The 23,213-nt window shown below is 40.9% G+C and overlaps 2 long non-coding RNA genes across 2 annotated transcripts; both read right to left on the bottom strand.

The window, feature by feature from the left end:
- Window positions 1–5,405: 5,405 nt before the first annotated feature.
- LOC116423502 lies at window positions 5,406–12,189 on the bottom strand. The gene is made up of 4 exons (XR_004234116.1): window positions 8,011–12,189; window positions 7,477–7,734; window positions 6,249–6,382; window positions 5,406–5,632 (listed from the first exon to the last, which is right to left on the bottom strand). It is a non-coding gene; the product is annotated as an uncharacterized LOC116423502 (long non-coding RNA).
- An 8,370-nt stretch (window positions 12,190–20,559) lies between these two features.
- LOC116423501 lies at window positions 20,560–22,822 on the bottom strand. The gene is made up of 3 exons (XR_004234115.1): window positions 22,450–22,822; window positions 21,597–21,723; window positions 20,560–21,152 (listed from the first exon to the last, which is right to left on the bottom strand). It is a non-coding gene; the product is annotated as an uncharacterized LOC116423501 (long non-coding RNA).
- Between the last annotated feature and the right edge of the window lie 391 nt (window positions 22,823–23,213).

The following is a 23,213-nucleotide window of genomic DNA, read 5'->3' on the forward strand; positions in this document are numbered from 1 at the left end:
ATGTGGGAAAACTGGGACATTGATTCATTGTTGGTGGAGTTGTGAACGAATCCAACCATTTTGGAGAGTAGTTTGGATCTATGCTCAAAAAGTTATCAAACTGTGCATACCCTTTGATCCAGCAGTGTTACTACTGGGATTATATCCCAAAGAGATTATAAAGAAGGGAAAGGGACCTGTATGTGCACGAATGTTTGTGGCAGCCCTTTTTGTAGTGGCTAGAAACTGGAAACTGAATGGATGTCCATCAGTTGGAGAATGGCTGAATAAATTGTGGTATATGAAAATTATGGAATATTACTGTTCTGTAAGAAATGACCAACAGGATGATTTCAGAAAGGCCTGGAGAGACTTACACGAACTGATGCTGAGTGAAATGAGCAGGACCAGGAGATCATTATATACTTCTACAACAATACTAGATGATGACCAGTTCTGATGGACCTGGCCATCCTCAGCAACAAGATCAACCAAATCATTTCTAATGGAGCAGTAATGAACTGAACTAGCTATACCCAGAAAAAGAACTCTGGGAGATGACTAAAAACCATTACATTGAATTCCCAATCCCTATAGTTATGCCCACCTGCATTTTTGATTTCCTTCACAAGCTAATTGTACAATAATTCAGAGTCTGATTCTTTTTGTACAGCAAAATAACGGTTTGGTCATGTATACTTATTGTGTATCTAAGTTATATTTTAATATATTTTAACATCTACTGGTCATCCTGACATTTAGGGGAGGGGGTGGGGGGGTAAGAGGTGAAAAATTGGAACAAGAGGTTTGGCAATTGTTAATGCTGTAAAGTTACCTATGTATATATCCTGTAAATATAAGGCTATTAAATAAAAAAAATCAATAAACAAAAAAAAAAAAAAAAGAGAATAGTGAAGGTGGGAAGGGGTTGGGTTGTGAAAGGCATTAAACACCAAGCAAGATCTTATATTTGATCCTGGAGGTAATAGGGAGCCATTGAATATAAAGTAACATGATCACCTTGGCAGGCAAGTGGAGAATGGACTGGATCAGGAGAAACCTGAGTCATGTCCCTAATTAGAAAGCAAATGCAAGGGTTCAAGTGTGAGCTGATGAAGACCTCCAGGAGGGTAGAAGCTGTGTGAGTGAAGAGAAAGACACAGACAGGAGAGGTCTCAGAAGGGGGACGTGACAAGATTTGGCATTGGAAAAACCAAGTCATGAGAAGGAAAAAGGAGTGGTTAGAGCTATAAGTTGAGGTGACATGGAAGATGGAAAAGCCTTAACGTATTAAAGCTGGGTTTGTTATGAAGAGGGGCAGTTTGGAGAGAAAGAGACCAAGTTCAGTTTTGAACATGCTGAGTTTGAAGTGAACAGAGGCCATCCAGTTCTGGATGTCAAGGAGGCAGTTGATGACACAGAAAAAGCGGACATGGTCAGGAATCAACCCTATGGCATCGGTGACCTGCAGTATCAGGAAGGCTCAAGAATGAACTATCAATTTGGAGCCGGTTTTAGGCAAAGTCAAGGGAGGCTTACAGAATCATAGACTCGGAGCTGGAAGAAGCCAATAGAGGAGGAAACTGAGGTTAAGAGAGAAGAAATGACCTACTATGGCAACGACATAGTGTAGGAAGGGACGGATCTCCAGAGCCATCTCATCCAGCCTCCTGAATTTTACAGATAGCAAAACCTAAAGCCAAGATCCCACAGGTAATAAGCAACAGAGGCAAGATTTGAACCCTCATTCTCTGATCCCAGAGCCAGCATTCTTTCTCCTGCATTAACAGTAGATTAGAGATGCTTCAGGTTATTAAATGCCTGCACATAATAAATAAGGGAAACAAGGACTTCAGAGAAACATACAAAGATTTGGATTAACCGGTACGCTGTGAAATTAATACAAGCAAGGGAACATTATATTCAACAAAGATGAAACTGAGGATGAAAAAGATTACTGAAATAAGGCTGAATGAGGAATAATCAGAAAAAAATCAATACTAGTTATGGGAGACAGAGAATGACAGAGGCTTACTTCTCCTAATAAGGTGGAGATTGATCAGGCAATCAACAAGCATTTATTAAGCTCTTACTACATTCCAGGCACCAAGTATCCAAAGACAAAAAAAAAAGTTCCTGTCCTCATGAAACTTTCATTCAAGGAGAGAGATGTGAGAATATGTCCATTTATGTATTATTTACAAAATCAGCATGGGATAGCTTTGTGAGTATGGGTCCCAGTAGCAGTAGGGGGCAGGAAAGCCTGGTGTTTGATCTGAAACGGGAGTTCCAAGATGCAGAGTGAGGAGGAAAAGCATTTTAAGCTTGAGGGACCATAGAAATTAGAGAATATTGGCTAGATAACTAGCCAAAAGTAGATATATAGATATGCATTAGTGCTTAATGCATATAATAATGTATATAAATGTATATAATATAATAATAATGTATATAATAAATATAATGCTTTATACATTATATAAAATTATTGTGTTATATGTGTCCTACATAATTATGTTACATTATATATGATGCATTATATATTATATATATGTTATATGTATATATGTGTGACCACACATATATATATATATATATTTATTCATAAATACATGGTTAGATTGTTGCTGCATCTGATGCTTTTATTAACTGTTTTTCTTTGGCACAATTATGAAGTGGGAGAAAGAAAGGTTTCATTTCCATCAGTGACTATAATATAAAAAACAAAAAGTATTTGTCAAACATTTTTAATGACCTGCACCACAGATAAGATAGAGACTGCTTCTTCCTCCTTCCCATTACTATCTTTAACTCATAGAATATATGTAGAATAAAGCCCTTTTACTTAAAAATGCTTTGAAGTGCTGGGAGAGACCCCAGAGATCATCAAATCTAACCCTCTTTTTTTTATTATTAAAGGAGGAACTATCCTTCTATTTGTGTCCCTAGGACTTGGCCCATTGTCTTTTTCCATTCCATTTCCATTTCATTGCCCCTATTCTATGGGGAAAACAAAAGCAGAGCACAAAGGACATACAAAATACACAAAACGCACATGAAAGGCACCAAGGAGTGGAGGGAGCTATTTCAGCACCACAGTCCTGCAGAACAGCACCCGGCGCTTAGAACTGCCCCCTGCTGGCCCAATTGACGCCTGACCGGAGAATCATGGCATTTGGCTGATGTCTCTGGGAACCGTGCTGATGAATCGTAAAGCCATCCAGGGCCAGAGCTCTTCCTTTTTCTGCGCAGATGAGGAGTTGATGTTCTGATTTCCACCAGAGGGCAGGGCAGGATAAGGGAAAATGGTGGTGTCCAGGAACCAGCCTGGAACCCACAATGGGGAAAGTGAAACAGCCCTTCAGAGTTTGGGCTGGGGTTTTGCTGTGAGAAAATGAAATAAGAATGAAATGTAAAAATAATAAAAAAAATTATAAAAGTAAAAATGAAGAAAGAAGAAAGCTAAGTTTCCAGAGGAGAAGGTCAGTCATCTAAGAGCCAAAGGAAAGCTAGGAAAGCCAGCTGAGCCAAGATGGGGTGAAACAGGTGTAGAACCAAGGACCTTGTGAAGAGCTCTGAGTGACAGAATTTGTACTAAATGTTAGTGAGAGGAAATTCCAGAAGCCTCTTGAGATGGGGAATGACACAGTCAGAACTGCACCTTAAAATATCAGTTTGATAGTTGATTAATCCAGGTGACAGATGCTGAAGCAAAGCTTTTCTTGGAGTGATTGAAGGGAAAAAACAACACAGGGCAATAGATAATGCATAAAAGGAGCTTCATAAACTTGAAAATGTATCACGTCACTGTCAGCTATTGCTCCTGAGAAGCAAGATTGTCCAATGGTACTATTAGGTTTGGATTCAGAATGATAGCTGGGCTTAAAATCCACTTCTGATACCTACTTGTTTTGTCACTGGGACATTTAGGATTAGGGCTAACTCCAATCACTTCACCTCTGCCTCGGTTTCCCCATATTTAAGGTGGAGGTAATAGCCTATAGTAACACCTTTCAGGATTTTTGTGAGTTTCAAATAAGAAGGTAAGTAAAGCATCTTGAGGACTTTAAAGCTCCATATAAATGTCAATTATTATGCCATATCAAAGTATCACAAGACCATAACCAGCCTGGGGATGACTTAGACCGTAGGGCAGGGAAATAAAATCAAGATGATTCAAAGATAAATGAGAACAGAAGCCTCAAATCAAGATGATTCAAAGATAATTGAGGAGAACAGAAGCCTTCAAAAACTGTCCTGTAATCATCTTCAAGACCCTCCTGCCTCCTCCCACTCCTACTGCCTTTAGCTAAAACTCCCCAAAGACATTCTCAGCCAACACTGAGAGCATAAAAAGTCCCACTCTCTCTGTTAAAATAAAGGTTGACTTGGCTTCTTGTCTGAATTAGTGAAATTATTCAGTCGTAGGGCACTTCCAAGAAGGAAAGTGGCTCTTATTGCTCCTCAGAAGGAGGATTCTATACATTATTCTCTACTCCAGATAAACTGGCCCATTGGTGGTTCTCAGTATGTGACTTGCCATGTCCTGCCTCCAAACCTTGGTATACACTGTCCCTTATGGCTGAAATATACAACCTCCTCACCCTCCAGCTTCCTCCTCGACCTCCATCTGTGGGTTGCCCTATTCTGCTCCTACTTCTCTTGCTACTAAAGCTGGCTGCCTTTGCCACCCATCTGAGAGCCATGGAAGATGGCCCTAAACCCAACCAACAAAAGAATGAGACGCTGAAAGACACCACTGATGGCTCTCCTTCCATGCCATTTAGATCACCATGGTAGCCAGCTGCAACCACCCTATGTCAGCATGGTGGGGCTCTTCTTCCAGACAGATCTCAGGCACTCAGGGACCTCAGCAACTCAGGGACCTCAGCAATGAGCACTTTGTATACTCTTCCCTTCCTCTGCGCAGTCTGCATCAAGGTAGTTGAAGTTAAAGATAAACTCCATTTTAGACAGCCACTCAATCCCAAGATAAACCTCTAGAGATATGGCTTTCTGGGTCAAGGATTGGAGCAATTTAAGAGAATGGTCTACATTAACACATAATTTAATAAAGTCATCCACATGTCCCTTTGCCTGTTTGATGGTCAACAGCATCCTGAGCAGCAGGAAGCCAGTAGAGCTACTGAAGATATTTGGGATCCACAAGGACGCCATTGTGCCTCCCCCCCGGGGGCTGATTTTATTTATATTAATTATCTCTGCATGGGTTCTCTACCTTACATTCCCCTAAGAGAACATAAGCTCCTTGAAAACAGGCACTCTTTCATTTTTGTCTTTGACTCTCCAAGGCCTGGTAAACAGTCAGCACTTAATAAATGCTTGTCGACTGAATGACATGACTCAAAGAAAAGTAATTCAGAACAATGTTCCAAAGAGTAGGATCCCAGCAGTAGCACTCGATTTTAAAGTTTTTATTTAATAGCAGGAGTCATATGTATTGAAACTTTTTTTTTTTAATCAATTTCTGATTCATCCTCTTGGTTGCTTCTTTCCAATGTGAAGATGACCCTGCGTTCTCAGAGCCATGACCGGTAGACCTCATGCTCTAGAATATCCCAGCAACTTGAGAGGTTTGGAGGATGAGCCTGGTGGTGGGCAATCGTGTTGTCTAAGGACCAGTTGAGATTGACTGAGAGAAGGAAATTTTAGTTAGAACAGCTCCCGAGGACGCTGGCCAAATCTCAGGTTAGGATGTAAGCTCCCTGAGGGCAGGGCGTATTTCTCTAATCCCCAGAATAATGCCTGACACTGAGTGGTACTTACTAAGTGCTTATTGCCTGATAGAGATAGAGAGCATTTATTATGCACTTTCTCTGCCAGGCCCTGTACTCTATAATAAATTATAAGCATCTCCAAGGCAAAGTGCCCACAAGGAGGGTAAGGAGGCTAGTGAGCTGAAGAGGGAGTCCAGAAAGGGAATCAGTTGAGAAGGAATCTGAGCATATTTAGGACTCGTGGGTCTGGCCAAAGAATCACTAAGCAAAAGAGGGTTTGCATTCGAATGGGGCGTCCACATGTAAACATGATCACATACAGATAATTCAGAGTAGATGGGTGCTGTTCTTTCACTAGCTGTCTGGGGCCAAAGAAAAACAAAACAGTCAAGAGAAGGCAGTTGCCTTGAGGCAAAGTGGACTCAATTCTATCACTAACTTGCTGTGTGACTTTGAGCAAGTAACTTCACTTCTCTGAGCAGTGCACTGAGGCCAAAGGAGCAGGGAGGAAGAGGGCACGGATCAGACAACCTCTAAGCTTCCTTCTAGCTCTTAGAATCCTCCAACTCTACAGGGACCGTATGGGTGCTGGATGCAGATTTCTCTCTCAATATAAGCTGTCCAGAATTACTTTGCCGCAGATGTCAGGAAAGAGTCAGCAACTTCTGGGAAATGAAAAGACATCTTTGGTTTTATATTCAACACGAATCCTGAGTACCTGGGCTGAATTTGAACTCCTAGAACTGGGAATATGACTCAAATTAGTGAGACTGACTGTGTATTAAATCACAGAGCATTTAACTTGCTAACTCTTTGCAAGAGAAACGCCAGCTGTGAACAGCCCAAATTATCATTTGGCAATGTCAGGTTTCTACCGACTTTGAAAAGCCTCACCCAGGCAATGAAGCGACATCAGAGAATCACAGACCCAGAATTATATGCCTTTGCCTTTGCTGCTGCTGGAACCTTGTTGTTTAGATGGATGGATGGATGGATAGATGGAAGAAAGGAAGGAAGGAAGGAAGGAAGGAAGGAAGGAAGGAAGGAAGGAAGGAAGGAAGGAAGGAAGGAAGGAAGGAAGGAAGGAAGGAGGGAAGGAAGGACGGAAGGAAGGAAGGAAGGAGGGAAGAAAGGAAGGAAGGAGGGAAGGAAGGAGGGAAGGAGGGAAGGAAGGAGGGAAGGAGGGAAGGAAGGAGGGAGGGAGGGGGGAGAGAGGGAGGGAAGAAGGAAGGATAGATGGATATTTCTTCTTTAGGAATATTTACTTCAAAAATATACTAAGAAAAATACAAACATTTCTTCCCAACACTTGGGGAAGATGGGTTCATACTTAGCACTAATATTTTTGGGCAAAAACAGTCCCTGACCCCAAGGCTCTCACATAAAATGGGGGTATACAGTGTATAAAAAGCTCCGTAGATACAAGATACCCAGGGTCTGTGAGGGAAAGCACCAGCAATGGGGACTGGGGGACGGGGCCCTCCAGAAGAAAGCCTTACTGCAGAGGGTGGAAAACAACCCGGGGAATCACATGCAGGTAGGAACTGAAGGGCTCTGTGGGATGAACAGAGAGTACGGAGATGAGCATTGCTGGATCATAGATCACCCAGAGGAGAGGAAATGGTAAGAAGGGATCATTCAGACCTTTGTTCAGAGATCAGGCATCAGAAGGCACAGCTGCCCCATTACCATTTTGCTTGTGGCTCTTGGTGGGGGCTACATGTATACTCACTAGTGGTAACTGCATTCTACCACCTACCACTTTCTATTTTACTATAGCAGCGGAGAGCGTAGTCTACATTCTGGTCACAAGAGGGAGGCAGGATCAAGCCATCAGCCAATGGCTTCATTGCAGATTGAGTAGGTGCGAGGGCTTTTCGGAACGACTGCAGTCCTCTCCATTGCTCACCAGTGGGTGCTCACGAGTAATTTTTTAATGGTCCAAATAAGCACAATTTAGAGGAAGTGCATTGATTATGGAATCAGGAAAGGTCACTTGGAGAAGATAGCACTGGACCTAATTAGTTCAAAAGGAGTTAAGTGAGAAAGGAAAGTGACCCAGCATGGGGAGTCTAACTGGATCAAAGTATGGCTGAGAGGGTGGGATGTTGAGCTTGACGAATATCAAGCAGGAAGGAAAGAAGGGTCCTGAGGAGAGAGAGAGGAGTGGAGGGAAACCAAGAGCTTCCCCTAAATGCCCAAGAAAGGTTATTCTGAGTTCCTAAGGACTGTATCTTCAGCAAGTGAGTGTATGAGTCAGCCGGGGGCCCTTCAGGTGGATCATTTCTCTTACCTTTTTATCCTCACAAATGTCGGGCTCCATCTTGGTTTGAACCATTGTGAGCCTTTGTCCTTGACCAATGACTAGTGACTCCTTTAAGAGAAAATGAGGTTCCTCCTTAGGGTTCTCTTGGGAAGACCATCCCAGGAAGCAGCTCTCACCACATGCAACATTAAAGAGACACTGTTCTGTTAGCACTGGTTCTGTTAAATTTTCATTGTTTCAAAGTAGATCAGAAAGGGATTCTGGAAGGGAAATTTTCTTTTTTTTTCTTTTTGCAGAGGTATTAATATCATTTAATATTACTCATCAGTGGGTACCCAAAATATATCTTAACCAAGAGCTCCTTTTTCAAAAAATTTAATCTGGATGGGAAGATCTCTAAAGACAGTAGGAGGTTCTCTATTGAATTGGTAAGAAAGGAAAAGCAAAATTCCCCCAAAATGGAGCAGCATGGATGGGCTGCAATCTGCATTACTGGATGGAATAGTCAAGTTGATGAGATCAAAGAACAGCTGAAGCCTTTGCATAGTTCAATGTCTTTTGCTATCAATTTATTTATAGGCTACCACAACTCCCTTTGGCAAGTTTAGAAAAGCAAAATTCCCTTTTTGGATTTCTCTTGGGTTCTAATTTTTTTTAAAAATCCAAAGTACTTATTAACAGTTTGTAATATGTATGACATATCACAACGGACCATATTGGATGGAAAGCCAGACCTCAGAGCCAGGAAGGCCTTGGGTTCAAGACTTGCTTTTGGCACATACCGAGTGTGGTACTTTATAAGTCCCGTCACTCCTCAGGCTTGTAGGAAACTCTAGGACTACATTAAGCTAAAGGCTAAGTTGCAAAAGAATGGCAGCCAGCACCGGCAGAGAAAATTTCCTCATTCTGAATTTGACTCTTAATGAATTCACAAGTTCAATCCTTTTCTATTTTCCAGGGCTTAATTTCATGCAAACAATCAGGATATTTACCAAGTTTTTGAATAAATTAGGACAGAATGTCAGAACTCTGCTGAGGAAGTGTGTAGAAAAATTGGAGGAACGTATTGGGAGACACAGTAGATTTCCATTATGTTGGCTACCACAGAGCAGCGTTGGCTCGTAGTGGGTTTGAGGTCCACTAAAGCTCCCAGCTCCTCTTTCTCAGCTGTTGAGGCAATCTTCTGGCATGTCTTTGTGCAGTTGATTTTTGGCCCTCAGATAATGAGAGGGGAGATAACAGAAGACATCTCCAGGAGTTCCATTAAACAAATTTGACTTGCTCCTGAGTTAAAAAGTAAATCAATCAAACTTTACTCTTCAAGATTGGTAGAATACCCTCACACTCAGTCCTTGGTTAGGAACTGGAGCTGAGAAAGGAAACCTGGTCCGGCGGGAAAGTGGCTCGGTCAGGCAGAAGACCAGTTTGAATCCTATTTTGTCACTCATCTGGGTGACCTTGGGCATTTTACTTTCCTAGGCCTTATTTTTCACTTGTTAAAAAAAAAAAAAAAAATGGAAGCTGCCTGGGGCCCTCTGGATCTCCACAAGCAGGTTTTTTGTTTGTTTTTTGTTTTGTTCTGGCTCCTATGGTAGAGATGAGTGATGAACTCGAAAGAAGAGTGAAAGCAGCCAGTGATCCAGCAGATGGTGCTGTATCCTCAAGCTAAGGACTATGTTTACTTCCTTACCTGTTCTTGTGAAGATCCTAGAAATGCTCATCTCTCATAGGTCGGTGGGAGGCAAGGGGCAGGTGAGCCGGGAGGGTGGACAATGATCCCACAGTTCTGACCTGGAGAAATCCTGGAGGGGGAATGGGCTCTAAAGTCCAATCCCGACTTTGCTAACACAAATCACCGGGACCCCGTGAGCCTCAGTTTCCACATCTGTTAAAAAAAAAAAAAAAAAAAACAGATCCCTTCCCATTTATAAATCACTTGGGATGATGTCAGTGGTGATGATGATGATGATTCTGTGAAAACACGAATGATGATGTAATGTGATGAGATCCATAGTAAAACATCCCATAAGACTTGATAAGAAAGAGAATCCGGGGGGGAAAAATAGTTCCCAAGTGAAAGTCAACCAACATCCCCAAGTGGGGAATATGACCTGGAACAGTCTGAGCCCCGGGGCTTTGTCTAAAAGGAGAAAACCGCCCTGGAATGCTTCAGTAGGTCCGTCATCAGCTGGTGATCTGTCAAGGTCACTTCCAAAGCCAAGGTCCGTGATGCAGGCGTTCCTCACAAACCGTTCTCTTGCTACACTCATACCTTTTACTCTTGGAAAAGCAAACATTGAGGGGATGCCAGCGTGGTGCAGTGCCTAGGGAAGCGGTCTCAAAATTAGGAGGACTCTGGCTGTATCATCTGGGACACGTCACTCAGCCTCTCAGTAATCTAGGCGACTCAGGTTAGAGCTTTCAGAGAAGGCGTGGGCTGGAACCGGTTGGAGGTTCCACGCCATTAAAATCATGGATCCAGTCTGTTTCTTCGAAGGCACCGGGGCAGAGATTGTTTACCTGTGGCAGACAGATCTGCACTGTAAAGACTAAGGAACCAGCCCCCCACCATAGACCAACATGGAGACATTCACACAGTTTTATCAGATTACAAAATCTGGGGACTTTTATAAAAATCACGGGCGGCCCAATATGGCGGCAAGCTGGCTCAGTGAGACCGAGAGCTGCCGGGTGGGAATCCCAGTTTGTCTCATACTGACTCTTTGTCCATCTTTGGACAAGTCACTTCATTGACATCTTTTAGTTTTTCTCCTGCTTCGCTCTCTTCTCTCTCCCAGAGAGCCAGAGAAGCGGGCAACGAACATTGCTGATTCTATGCCAGGGACCACGGCAACGAACAAGGACTGAGGGATGGAGATGACCCCTCTGTTGTTGCCTTCCCCATCGCTCTTGTCGTTCTTTGGGGGGAAGGTCTTGAATTTAGACGCTCAAAGACAGAAACATTCCTTAAATGCTCTGGGAACTAGGCCCCCAGCATTGTTCTGGGCCTTTTGAAAAATGAGCTCCACCCCTCAGAATCCTGCTGGGATTTCTCGAGATTTCTTTTCTTTTCTTTCTCATTTAGGGAGCTGGCAGTCGAGAAGCTCTTCAAAGACTCTGAGCTAGAAACAACACCCTTCACCTTCCTCTGCTTTCTTGCACTAAACTCTAAGACCCTACCCGGGTAACAAGCCCAGGCTTGCCTGGGAGACAGAGAAGGCCCAGGGCCCCAGTCCTTCATCTTCCAACTGTTGCTGTCTCCCCCAGCTTGCTTACTGTCTGGTTTGCTTGCAGTTCTAATTGCTAGCTTGATTTCTGCCAGGGTCCTGTGGCCTAAGCTGTGGGTCTTTAGATCAGAAAACCTGGAGGCCAGAAAACCCTAGATTTATTTTGCCAAAAGGTAGGAAAGGCTTCTTGATGAGGCTTTCTCTCCTGAGTCCTCGTGAGCTCTAAATCCTGGAATCCTGTGCTCCTACATTATGGTTTATTTGCAGGCAACCGAGAAAGACCGAAGGGGAGGGTTGGACTCGAGCACCCTCAGCGCTTCCAACCGAGCCATATACGGTGACTCCAGTGCTCTCCTCCCCACCCCAAGTACTCAGAAATCTAGGACTGAAAGGTCCCTCACAGCTCCCAGAGCCCAAGCTTCTCGCCTTACTGACATGGGAGCAGTCCAGATTGCTTCAGTGACTTGTCCAAAGACACATGGTCAGCAGCAGAGCTGGAGCCAGAATCTAGGATTTCAAACATGACAGGATGAACCTCTGGAAGAGAGGAATATTCATTAATATACTCTATTAAACAACTACTATATTCCAAGAACTAGAACTACAAAGGCAAAATTTAGAGACTTGCCCTCAAGGAGCTTCTATTCTACAGAGCAGAGGTAAATGTACCCAGATGTGAATAAAAATAATTGTGTGGGGGAGAAGGGAAATGAAGAAAGGCTTCTTATAGCAACTGGCATATGAGCTGTCTTGAAGGGAGTTCCAAGTAGGGAGGAGGATGGAGGGCATCCTTACACAGTCGTGTAAAGGCAGGGAGGGAGGAAAATGGAGTAGCATACACTAGGATTTGAAAGTAGGTGAGTTTGGCTGGGATGCAGAAAGCACTATGTTGGAGCCAGCTTAGATAGAGAGGGCTGATCATTAAATTTTCAGTGTGAGTATTTACACTTCAGAAATCAACAAATGCCATAATGCATAGCTTTATTTATTGTTTTGTTGACTGCCTAGACTTAAGGAAGTAATAGAAAAAAATATTCATATTGCACATTCATGAAAATATATCCTGTCTTTTTTTGAGAGCTGGTGGTTAAACATTTACCCACACAACCATGGATGCGATGAACAAGGACAACAATGATATGAGTGATACTGGCTGGAGTTAGATTGAGAAGAACCTCAATTATCTAACAGAGGGGTCTGCATTTCATCATCAGAATAATAATAATCCCCTTCAGCTTCTTGAACAAGGAAATAATACCAGCAGGCTTATCCTTTAAGGGTATCAGTGTAGCAGCTGAGTGGAGGATCATTCGGAGCCCAGTTGAGAGGCTCCTAAAGTAATAGCCTGGTTCTGTTTAGAATAGAAAGAAGAGGAAATTTGAAGGAAAATAAAAAGGAAAGGTCTAGGAATTATCAGCCCCAATTTTTCTATAATAATAAATATTAAGTGCTGGCTGTGTTCTGGGCACTGTACTAAGCATTGAGGAGATTAAAAAAAAAAAAAAAAAAAAAAAAAAAAAAAAAAAAAAAAAAAAAAAAAAAAGCAAAAGATGATCCCTGCCCTCAAGGAGCTTAAAATCTAATAAGAAGATATCTGTCAATAAGGGCAACCAACTCTCAAATAACAGTGACCTAGAAGAGGAAATCAAAAGCAGGTGGGAACAGAGTCTGATTGTGCTTTTGTGAGCTTATAGGAAGTGATCTTAAATTTCCATAGTTTAGCTTAATTGCAAAAAGTAATTATTTTATCCACCTGTGCAAGAGTTGCCTGAATGGTGAACATCAGAGAATAATAGTAGACTTATCCCAAGACTATCTTTATCTGAATTTCTTATAAAAAAAAATAGAAAGAACAGAAATAATATTCATAATAGTCCATCAACAAGCATTTTTTCAAGACCTACTAGGTTGTCAGGCACTGTGTTAAGTGTTGCAGATAAGAAAGGAAGAAAGAAAGGAAGGAAGGGGGAAAGGGGAAGGAAGAAAAGGAAGGAAGGAAAAAGAGAAAGAAAGAATTAAAAAGAAAGAAAAAAGGAAGAATAAAAAGAGGAAACAGAATGAAAAAGAGAAAGAAAGAAAAGAAGGAAGGATAGAAAGAGGAAAAGAAAGAAAAGATAGAAAGAAGAAAAGAAAGAATGAAAAAGAGAGGAAAGAAAAAGAAAGAGAAAGAGAGAAAGCAAGAAAGCCAGAAAGAAAGAAAGAGAAAGAAAGAAAGGAAGAAAGAAAGAAAGAAAGAAAGAAAGAGAGAAAGCAAGAAAGCCAGAAAGAAAGAAAGAGAAAGAAAGAAAGAAAGAAAGAAAGAAAGAAAGAAAGAAAGAGAAAGAAAGAAAGAAAGAAAGAAAGAAAGAAAGAAAGAAAGAAAGAGAAAGAAACAAAGATCTTTGTCCTCAAAGAGCTCACAGACTAATAGAAGAGACGATGCAAACAACTACATACAAACAAGGATAACCACAGGGATGACAATGACAGTTAAATTCATACTGAATTAAAATGTTCAGGTCATTTCCACAGAACAGCTCTTCGCCGTGTGGCCTTTGTCCCATGGCTGGCCCTTAGTGCACTGGCTGCCTGCCCCCCCCCCCCCCCCCCCCCCCCCCCCCCCCCCCCCCCCCCCCCCACCCCTCCCTGGCCCCTCTGCCTTCCCAGCACCTTGTCCCGGGCCTGCAGTTTTCCGAGCTCCCTGTTGACCTCCCGGTCAGCCCACCCCTGGGCAGGGCCCCCTCCCTCCGGGCCCCCTAAAGCTCCCTCTGTCCCTTTGAACCTGGGGCTCTGGAATGCTGGGTGCTCCCCAGGAACGCCTCATGCCTTTGGAATGCAGCCCTTCTGACAATGGGCCAGATTCCTCGTGTGTGAAGCCGGAGCCGCCATCGGGGGAGTTCAAAGCCTCCCTCTGGAATCCTTTCCACCCTCTCTGCTATTAGGCAACTATAAAAAGCGGAGCCCCCTGCCCTCTCCTCTCGCTTTATTCCTGACGGCCTCATTTTTCAGCAAGTGGGTGGGCGAAGGAGGAAGCAGTTCAGATCAAAAAAGCGTGTGGGGAAGAGATCTCTCTGCTCTTGATTTGGAAACACCTCCTGATTAAAGAAGTCTAGCATTTATTTATCCCAGGCAACTCACAGCAAGGACAAACCCTCACCTCCACCCCCATTGGGGATTGAATAAATAAATCTCCAAGCGAGGAAGCAGATGGGTGGGTTGGTCTCTCTATTTATTTAGGGTGTGACCTGGGAGAAGATTGTTTTTAACTTAGTTTCTGGAAGAGGGGGGAAAACCCTCAAAGGGATTTTAACTGGAGAGTGAAAGGGAAAGGGGGGGAAAAAATCTGTTTTCCTATCCCTGGTGGTTTCAAGATTTACTCTCCTGTTTGTGAAGTCGGTCTGGCCTGTCTCCTGGGTTTGCTCTCCCTCTCTCACCGCCTCCCACCCCCACCCAACAAGTTCCTGCTGGCTGACCTTGAATTGATGTCATCCTTCTAAATTTGTCAGAGCAGCTTCCTAAACAACAGGCTGAAGTCATAAGCAGGGGCTCCAGCCTGAGCTTGTCCCATCACATCAAACAAAGAGATACAACAGGGACTGAGGAGTTGTTTTCATTTTTTTAAGGAAAGTAGGAGGAAGATAAAGTGGATTTTGTCAATAATGCCTTAGATCCACTGGATCCGCTAATGATTTTCGGATAAAGCGAACACTGGGTTGCCAAGATAGTGGGTGGTCCTTAAAACCACTCCAGTTACAACACCTGATTATCAGATCCTTGAGGACTGTTCTGGATTGAAGTCACAGATTTAGATCTGGGGGGCAAAAAAACACTAAAGAGCAGAGCATCATAAGAACGAAGATTCAGAGTTCTGGCTAGAGTTCTACATCTGGAATCAGGAAGACCTGATTCAGACTTTACACAGCTGTATGACACGGGGCAAGTCATTGAACCTCTCTCTGTCTCAGTTTCCTCATCTGTAAAATGGGGATAATAATAGCACATCCCTCTCAAGGCTGTTGTGAGGATCATATAAGATCTGTGTAAAACATCTTCCAAACCTTAAACTGCCTTTCTACAATTTCTGCCCAACACTCCTGTCTCTGCCCTAGGAAGCTGAACAGAAGAAATCTTTTCTCCCCCTCATATGAACACTCTAAATAATCCTGACCCTGTGAGGGGGAGACTGCAGATAGCCCATCCTCATTTAGCTTGGAGGCAACTGAGACTCAAATAGATTTTAATGATTATGTAGCTATGGGTCTGAAACAGGATTTGAATCCAGTTCAAACAGCCTTTCAAAAATATTTACTCTTCAAATTTGTTTCATTTTTGTCTTTGAATGCCCAGCATCTAGCACAGGGCTCGGTCCATAAGCACATGAGAAATGCTTGTTGATTGATTAGACATAAATGGAGACATACTCAACTTTATGTGATCTTTCTCACTGAATTATTGAAGGCTGCCTTGAAGGGTAGCCTTAGGGAAGAGGTAAGTTCAGGATGGGACCATTGAACCCAATGAGAACTTTCCCCAAATCAATCCAAGGCTATATTCATTCTATTCAGTTCTATACCTTGCCCATGGGTCATTGAGTGCTGCTGTCCAAGGTACCTATAATTGATAAACTAATTGTTGCGGTTCAATCATTTCAGTTGTATTTGATTCTTCGTGACCTCCTTTGGGGTTTTCTTGGCAAAGATAGTGGAATGGTTTGTCATTTTTGTTTCCAGCAAGCAGGGTTAAATGATTTGCCCAGGATCACATAGTCATTAATATCCGAGGACTGATTTGAAGTCATTGGAAGAGAATTTGTATAATAATAGTATACACTATATTTAGAACTGATGCCTTTGCTTTCTTGTAGATTTTCTTTTGTTCTCTGCTGTGCACTTTGTACTCTGTTCTGTTTCTCTCCTTTTTTTCTCACCACCTCAAGCAGACTACAATTAAACATGGATATATATATATATATCCTATATATATATATATATATATATATATATGTATCTATACACATATGTGTATATACACACATATACATATATATGTACATACATCTAAATGATATTAATATGACAGTCATATAATGTATATTTCTCTTTTGATTGAATCTCTTTAATCTTTGACTTTGTCTAAGAACAATGATTACTACCCTACTTCCATTTTTCTTTCTAAAAATTATATTCCTGATCATTGTAATTGTATTTGTGACTATTTCGTTTCCTATCCCTTCTAACTCTTCTCTTTTACTTCTACCCACAAGCTTGCCTTGCTATTACTTAATCTTCTCCTACCCCAAAGAATCCCTCCTCCTCATCCTCTCCCTCTTACCTTTTCCTTACTTTTTTATCCTATTCCCATTAATCTACACATTCTCTCCATTTTATTTCTTCAGAGATTTTGAGGGGTTTTATACTCTTCTGCATGTATATGTATATATATATATATATATATATATATATATATATATATATATTATCCCCCCAATCCATTCCCAATTTGAGTAAAATTTCAGAACTACTAGCCCTCATCCCCCATCTAATTCCTCTGTGCCAATTTCTTACACCATATTCGCATAATGTAATTACATGTTTTTACCTTCTCCTCCCTAGTTTTTTTAGAATCACATCATGTTCAGTTCTCCCCCAATCTTTCTTTTGAACTACCCAATTACTAATGACAATCATAAATATACAGTTTACATTTCCAACATAAAACATAAATGGTTTGTGCTTTTTTGAGTGCCTTGAAATTAATCTTTGATGTGGACTCATATATCAAATTTTCTATTAAGTTCAGGTTTGTTTGTTACAAAATCTTAAAAATCTGGCAATTCATTGAATGTCCATTTTTAAAATGCAATTTTAAAAATGCAGTATCATACTTAATTTTGCGGAATATAATATTTTTGGCCACAAACCTTGTTCTTTTAATCTTTATATAGTATTCTAAGCCCTGTAGTATATGCCATGTTCATGGCTATGCCGTGCCAATGTAATAAAAATAATACTACCAAAATCAAATTGCAATTTTAATGTTTACCAATCAAACTGTCAAAAGGACACTTGATAGAATCCAATAAAAATGATGACAAAAATTCATTCGCAGAAAAGTATTTTAGAATATTAAGGGAAATAATGAAAAAATTGGATATACATTTCTGGACTTCAAAATACATTATAGAGTAGCCCACCAATACCATTTGGTACAGATTTTTAAAATCGATCAATAGAATAGACTAGAACAGAAAAAATCAGAAATAATAGAACTCAGTGACCCCGTGTTCAATAAACTGAATAACATAAATTATTTAGGTAATAAAACTATTTTATAAAAACTCACAGCATCTGAAAATAGTGGCCTTTTCCTCAACAAATTCAAAATGAAGCTGTGACTTTAATTCTAAAGATCATACCATAAAAATATTGAAAAGATAAATCAAATATTTTTTACAAGTATGGATTGGAGACATATTTTTAACCAAACACAAAGACAAAGGTAAACAGATAGCTGCTTACCTAGAACTGAAAAGCTTCTGGTCAGACAAAATCAATGCTTGGTTAAAAAAGGAAGTGATCAAATGTGTGTGTGTGGGAAAAATCTTTGTATGAAGTTACTCTGATAAGGACTTCATATCTAAGCTATATAAACAATATCCATCTACACAAAAATATCCAAAAACACATACATATACATGTGTGTATACATATACATACATACTTTTATGCATAAAAGACCAAAAGTCATTCCCAATAGGAAATTAGTCAAAGGTTAAGAACAACATTTCTTTTAAAAATAAAAAAAGAATCATGAACTATTAACAATCATATGAAAGAATTCACCAAATCAATAAGAGAAATGTTCATTAAAATAACCCTCAGGTGTTATCTCACATCCTGCAACTTGGCAAAAATAGCAAAAGGTGAGAATAGGCAGTACTGGAGGAATTGTGGGGAGAGAGGAACGTTGATGCATTGTTAATGAATCCATGAATCAGTACAACCAATTTGGAAAGCAATTTAGAATTATGCAAATAAAGTGACTAAAATGTGCCTTTTGACAAAGAGATTATACCCCAAGGAAATAATTGATAACACAGAACTCCTCATCTATACCAAAATATTTATAGTAGCATTTTTTATGATAGTAAAAAATAAAAAAATATAAAAATGTAAAAACAAAGTAGATGCCCGTTGATTGAGAAATGGCTACCCAAATTTTAGTACACAAATATAATAGAATATTGTTGCAGTATAAGAAAAAAAATATGACAAATACAGAAAAGCATGGAAAGATTTACATGATCTGATACAGAATGAAATAAACAGAGCCAGAAAACAACATATACAGTGAATACAATGATGTAAATGCAAAGATCCACCCCCCTCAAATAAAAAGCAAATATAAAATTACAGAGAGTAAGCACAGCTACCAAGAAAAAGATTTAAGAAGCCAATTCCCTCCCCTTACACACACACACACACACACACACACATACACACACACACACGCTTTCTTGCAATGGTAGGGTCCATAGATGTGGTATGCTACATGCACTTCTAGATTTTTTTTTCTAGTGTGTTGAGTAGTTTTGCATATTTATCTATTCTTCTCCTTTTCCAAGTTTTCTCTAAAATATAATTTGATATATAAGTTGGGTCTCTGGGAAGGAAAAACTAGGGAAATTTCTGGTGATGCAAAAAATAATAAATAAAATTTTATTTTAAAAATTATTTAGATGATTATTGTCATGAAATCACAAAGAACAAGAAATGATCTTAAGAAATGAGAAGATACCCCCAGGACTCTGCTTTGCAAAGGCAGAAAGACCACAGGATATGGGACATTGTGTATATTTTAAGATTTTTTTATGTATAATACATAAAAAACAAAAAAAAATTCTGGTTTTTTTTTTTTTTGCCTTTCCTCTTTAAAAATACTTATTATACAGTAACAGCATCATTGTGCTAGAATTAAGTATGGTAGACTTTGCTCTTCTCAGCAATACGTTATGATCCAAGACAATTCCAAATACCTTGTGATGGAAAATGACATCTACATCCAGAGAAAGAATTATAGAAACTGAATGCAGATCAGAACATACTATTTTCATTTTTTGTTCTTTTTCTTGTGTGCTTTTTCCCTTCACAACATGATTAATATTTTAAAATGATTGTACAAGTATAACCTATATCAGATTGCTTGCTGTCTTGAGGTGGGGGTAGGAAAGGGAAAGATGAAGAAAAAATTTGGAATTCAACAACTCACAAAAATGAATGTGGAAAACTAACTTTGCATGTAATTGGAAAAAATAAAATACCATTAAGTAGGGGGGAAAGAAAGTGTATTTTAAATAAAATAATTATACCCTGAAAAAAATTGTTATAAGGAATGGCTCTCAAAAGCAAGGGGAGGAAAAATTTTAGTAATGTGAAAACATAATTTATCAATAAAATCTATTTTAAAATTTCATATGATGGAAAATCAAATCATAGAAAAAGCAACATAATCCAATGGATAGAATTCTGAACTAAGTATCAAGACCTACATTCGAATGCTGCTTTTGCTCCTCACTGTGTGACCCTGAGAAGGTCATTTCATTCCTTTAAGTCTCAGTTTCCTTCTATGTAAGATGAGGGGATTGGACTGCATGAGGTCTGACCTCCTTGCCAGTTCTAAATCAAGCATTTTGCGATTCTGTAAGTGATTCATCACCTCTCTCATGAATAACCATCCTCAAGGGCACCTGCTTTAAATACTCTCTCTACCCTGGCCATGATCCTATTTAAAGGATTGAGGCCAAAGGCCTTAACATGCTTTGTCATGTTGCCTAAGGTCACTGCCCAATGTGAGTAATGACCAGTAGAAATCATACCAAGGATCATGGTCGCTATCAGCTTGGAATCCAACTTTGACATGGGAGAAAAGGAATGATTTTCTTGTACCCTGGCTTTTCACAAATTCTGGTTCTGGTCTGTCATCAAACTAGGGAGTTCCCAGGGAAGAAGCTCCCCTTCACTAATAAAGAATGGCAAATGGTCTATAACTTGCATTAGAGCTTCATAGATAAGAGCTGAAAGGAACCTTCAGGATGTCTTAAGTCATGTTACAGATGAAGATACCAAGACCCCTTGAGATCAAGTGACTTGCTTAGTGTCTCACAGTTAAAGTGATGCTAGTTCTTAGAGAATTTCTCCCTAGTTTCCCCTTTCCCTCACCCCATGCTTAGCCAATAAGGGAAAGGATTGGCCCTATATCATTTCTTGGAGCTCTGCCCCTTGGTGTTCATTGGGGCCCATCTGGAGTACTTTCATTGATGAGCCAACAAGCTAATGCTGATTTCCTTCGATGCAACTCAATTCAATCCATCAAACATTGATTTTGTGTATTTTCATGGCTTCCCATAGAATATAAACACCTTGAGGGCAGCAACAGTTTAATTTTTTTCTTCCTGTCCCTTACCATGGTCCTTGGCAAATGATAAACACTTGGATGCATTTTCATTGAGTGATAGTAACAGAACTAGGAGGCAAGATTCCCTCTCTGAAGCTATTTCCCACAGACAAGTTCATTCTCACTTTGTCCAAGCTCTGTCCTGTTAGGACAGGAGAAAAGAAGCTCCGTGAGGGCAGGGGCTACTTTAGTTTTGTTGTGCAGGCACCCAGCCTGGTGCCTGGAACAGAGTAAAGTTGCATAAACACTTGTGGCTTGAATGAGGTTGGGTTCCAAAGTCCATTTCTGTTTGTGCTCATAGGCTTCTTGTCCTGGGAAAGCTGCCATCTGCCTCATGCTGACCTTTGCTCAAAATACCATATATCCACTATCTAGGTTCCACAAATCAGATCCAAGTAACTGACCCCAGTTCCTCCAACATGCCATGATTTGCTGCCAGGAAGAAAAAGCTTTAAAAATGGTTCAGTAGCTCTGGCATCTTGCCATGGATATGTTCTATCTCAATATTGCCTGGTACAAGATGATTTTGAAGATGAGGGGGAAAGGGTAGAGGAAGAAAATTAATGCTTTGTTAATTAAAAAAAAAAAGATTTAAACTGGTTTGAAACGAGCCATTTGAGTATTCTTTCTACTAATCTAATTCTCTCAACCAAAGGGATCTCACTATGGTCAGATATTCTAATTCAGCTGATCAATCCAGCAAGCACTTAGAAGTACCTACTGTGTGCTGGGCATTTTTTTTCAGATTCACAAATGAAATAGCTCCCATTCCAGCTGGAAGGTGTTGGGGGAAATCAGATTGCACAAAAGGATGCCCATTGACCTCCCCTCCCAAACCCTCCCGCCCCAAAGTTCCAGTTTCCTTGAAATGAGAGGCAGGACACTGCAGTGGGAAGAGAATTGGGTCCAGACTCAGATGGCCTGGCTTTACACCCTGGTTCTGAAGCTCTTTACCTGTGGGATCTCCAAGAAGTCCGTTCATCACGTCTCTAAATCTGTTTCCATTTCATAAAATGGGAGGAGTAGACATATGCGTCTGTGATTCCTCCCAAATGGGGACATGGAGAATAAGACAGGACGACTGAAAAATGATTGAACAATTTCTTTTTACCTCTCTGAGAACTCAGTTTCCTCATCTAAGCCTTCCTGTAACACCTACCTCCTCCCAGGGTGTTGGGAAGCTCAAATGAGTCATGTATTTAGGGGAATCTGCCAACTTTCAAGGGTCCTAGAAATGTCTGCTCTCATCATGCCGGAGTCCTTGGGGAAAGCTGCCTGACCCAAAAAAGAATGCATATGGAAAGGTCCCAGACAATTTTCCCTCCTCCCATCTCAGGAGGAGGTCATGCGATGAAGCCAAAGGAAAAAATAGGATTTATCTCTTGGAACCAATAATAAAACTCAATAAGAGTAAAATATGTCTTCCTTTTGAAAAGCCTTATCCAAATGAAAATACCGGATATTAAAATGGGAGAAACAGCTCCACTAATAGAAAGATGCTTCCAAAGGGGACATTGACATCTTTGATCAAAGGAACTGAGAGGATATTAGGCCTTTGTGAATCATCCCTGGAAGATGCTAATCTCAGAGAGCTGGGGAGTGGGGCCGGCCTCACAGAAATCACAAATTGATAGGAAGACGAATGGGGATGCAGGGCTGGGAGATATGACTCAAAGATAAGTTTCCTTTAAAAAAAAAAAAAAAAGCAAAACAAACAATGTTAAAGGGACAGAAAAACAGCTGGTGGGAAAGTGGGGTGGGAGGAGGGGGATATCCACGTGGCCTTGTTACACGGGCAATGTCACACCTTAGAAAAGCCTGAGCAATTTGAGTCTGATCGTTCCGATGGAACAAGGTGGGTCTGCCTGAGAACCGGAGCAGGTGTGATTGATGGAAGGCAGGGACCGGAGGAGGGGCCGCTCCATAGTGTGAGTTAGGAAGAGGGGATGTCATTTTTCAAATTCTCCATTTCCCCTTAAAGGCGCCGAGCTAATTTGTCATGTCCCTGTTCTCTGGGGAGCAAGGCCGCAGTCTGATTGATGAACATATAGAAACATTCGTGCCGGCGTCTGACAGCTCCGGTGGGGATGGAAGGGAGACTCACAGTAACGTGGCTAAATCTTTCACATCCTTAAATGTGATGCAGGAAATTGAGGGCATTTCTGATGTTTTGTGGAAAAGTCCTCTTGACTGGAAAGTGACTCAGCACTCTGTGTGTGTGTGAAGACTGAGAATTTTACAGACTCTTTACTAAAGCTGACTTTAAGGGGCCAGATTGGAACATCATGATGAACTGCCGATTGAACTAAATAGTCCGGTTAATACTCCTTTAAAGGTAAGAAGAACAAAATCCTAGGGTATTGTGAACCCAAATACTCCCAGCTCAGCTGCTGCTTGTGTTACCTTGCCAGACTGAAATTCAGCATTTCCGTGGAAACGGTGGACAAGATCACAAAACACCTCCAGTCCTGGCCAGCCCCCGCTGTTGCTCTCTTGTGATGTTATTCTTGGTTACTGAGGAAACACGCAGCCCCTATTCTGCCCCGAGCTGGGGGGAGGGGAAAGGGAGGG

This window comes from Sarcophilus harrisii, chromosome 4, assembly GCF_902635505.1.
Source record: "Sarcophilus harrisii chromosome 4, mSarHar1.11, whole genome shotgun sequence".
Taxonomy (NCBI): Eukaryota; Metazoa; Chordata; class Mammalia; order Dasyuromorphia; family Dasyuridae; genus Sarcophilus; species Sarcophilus harrisii.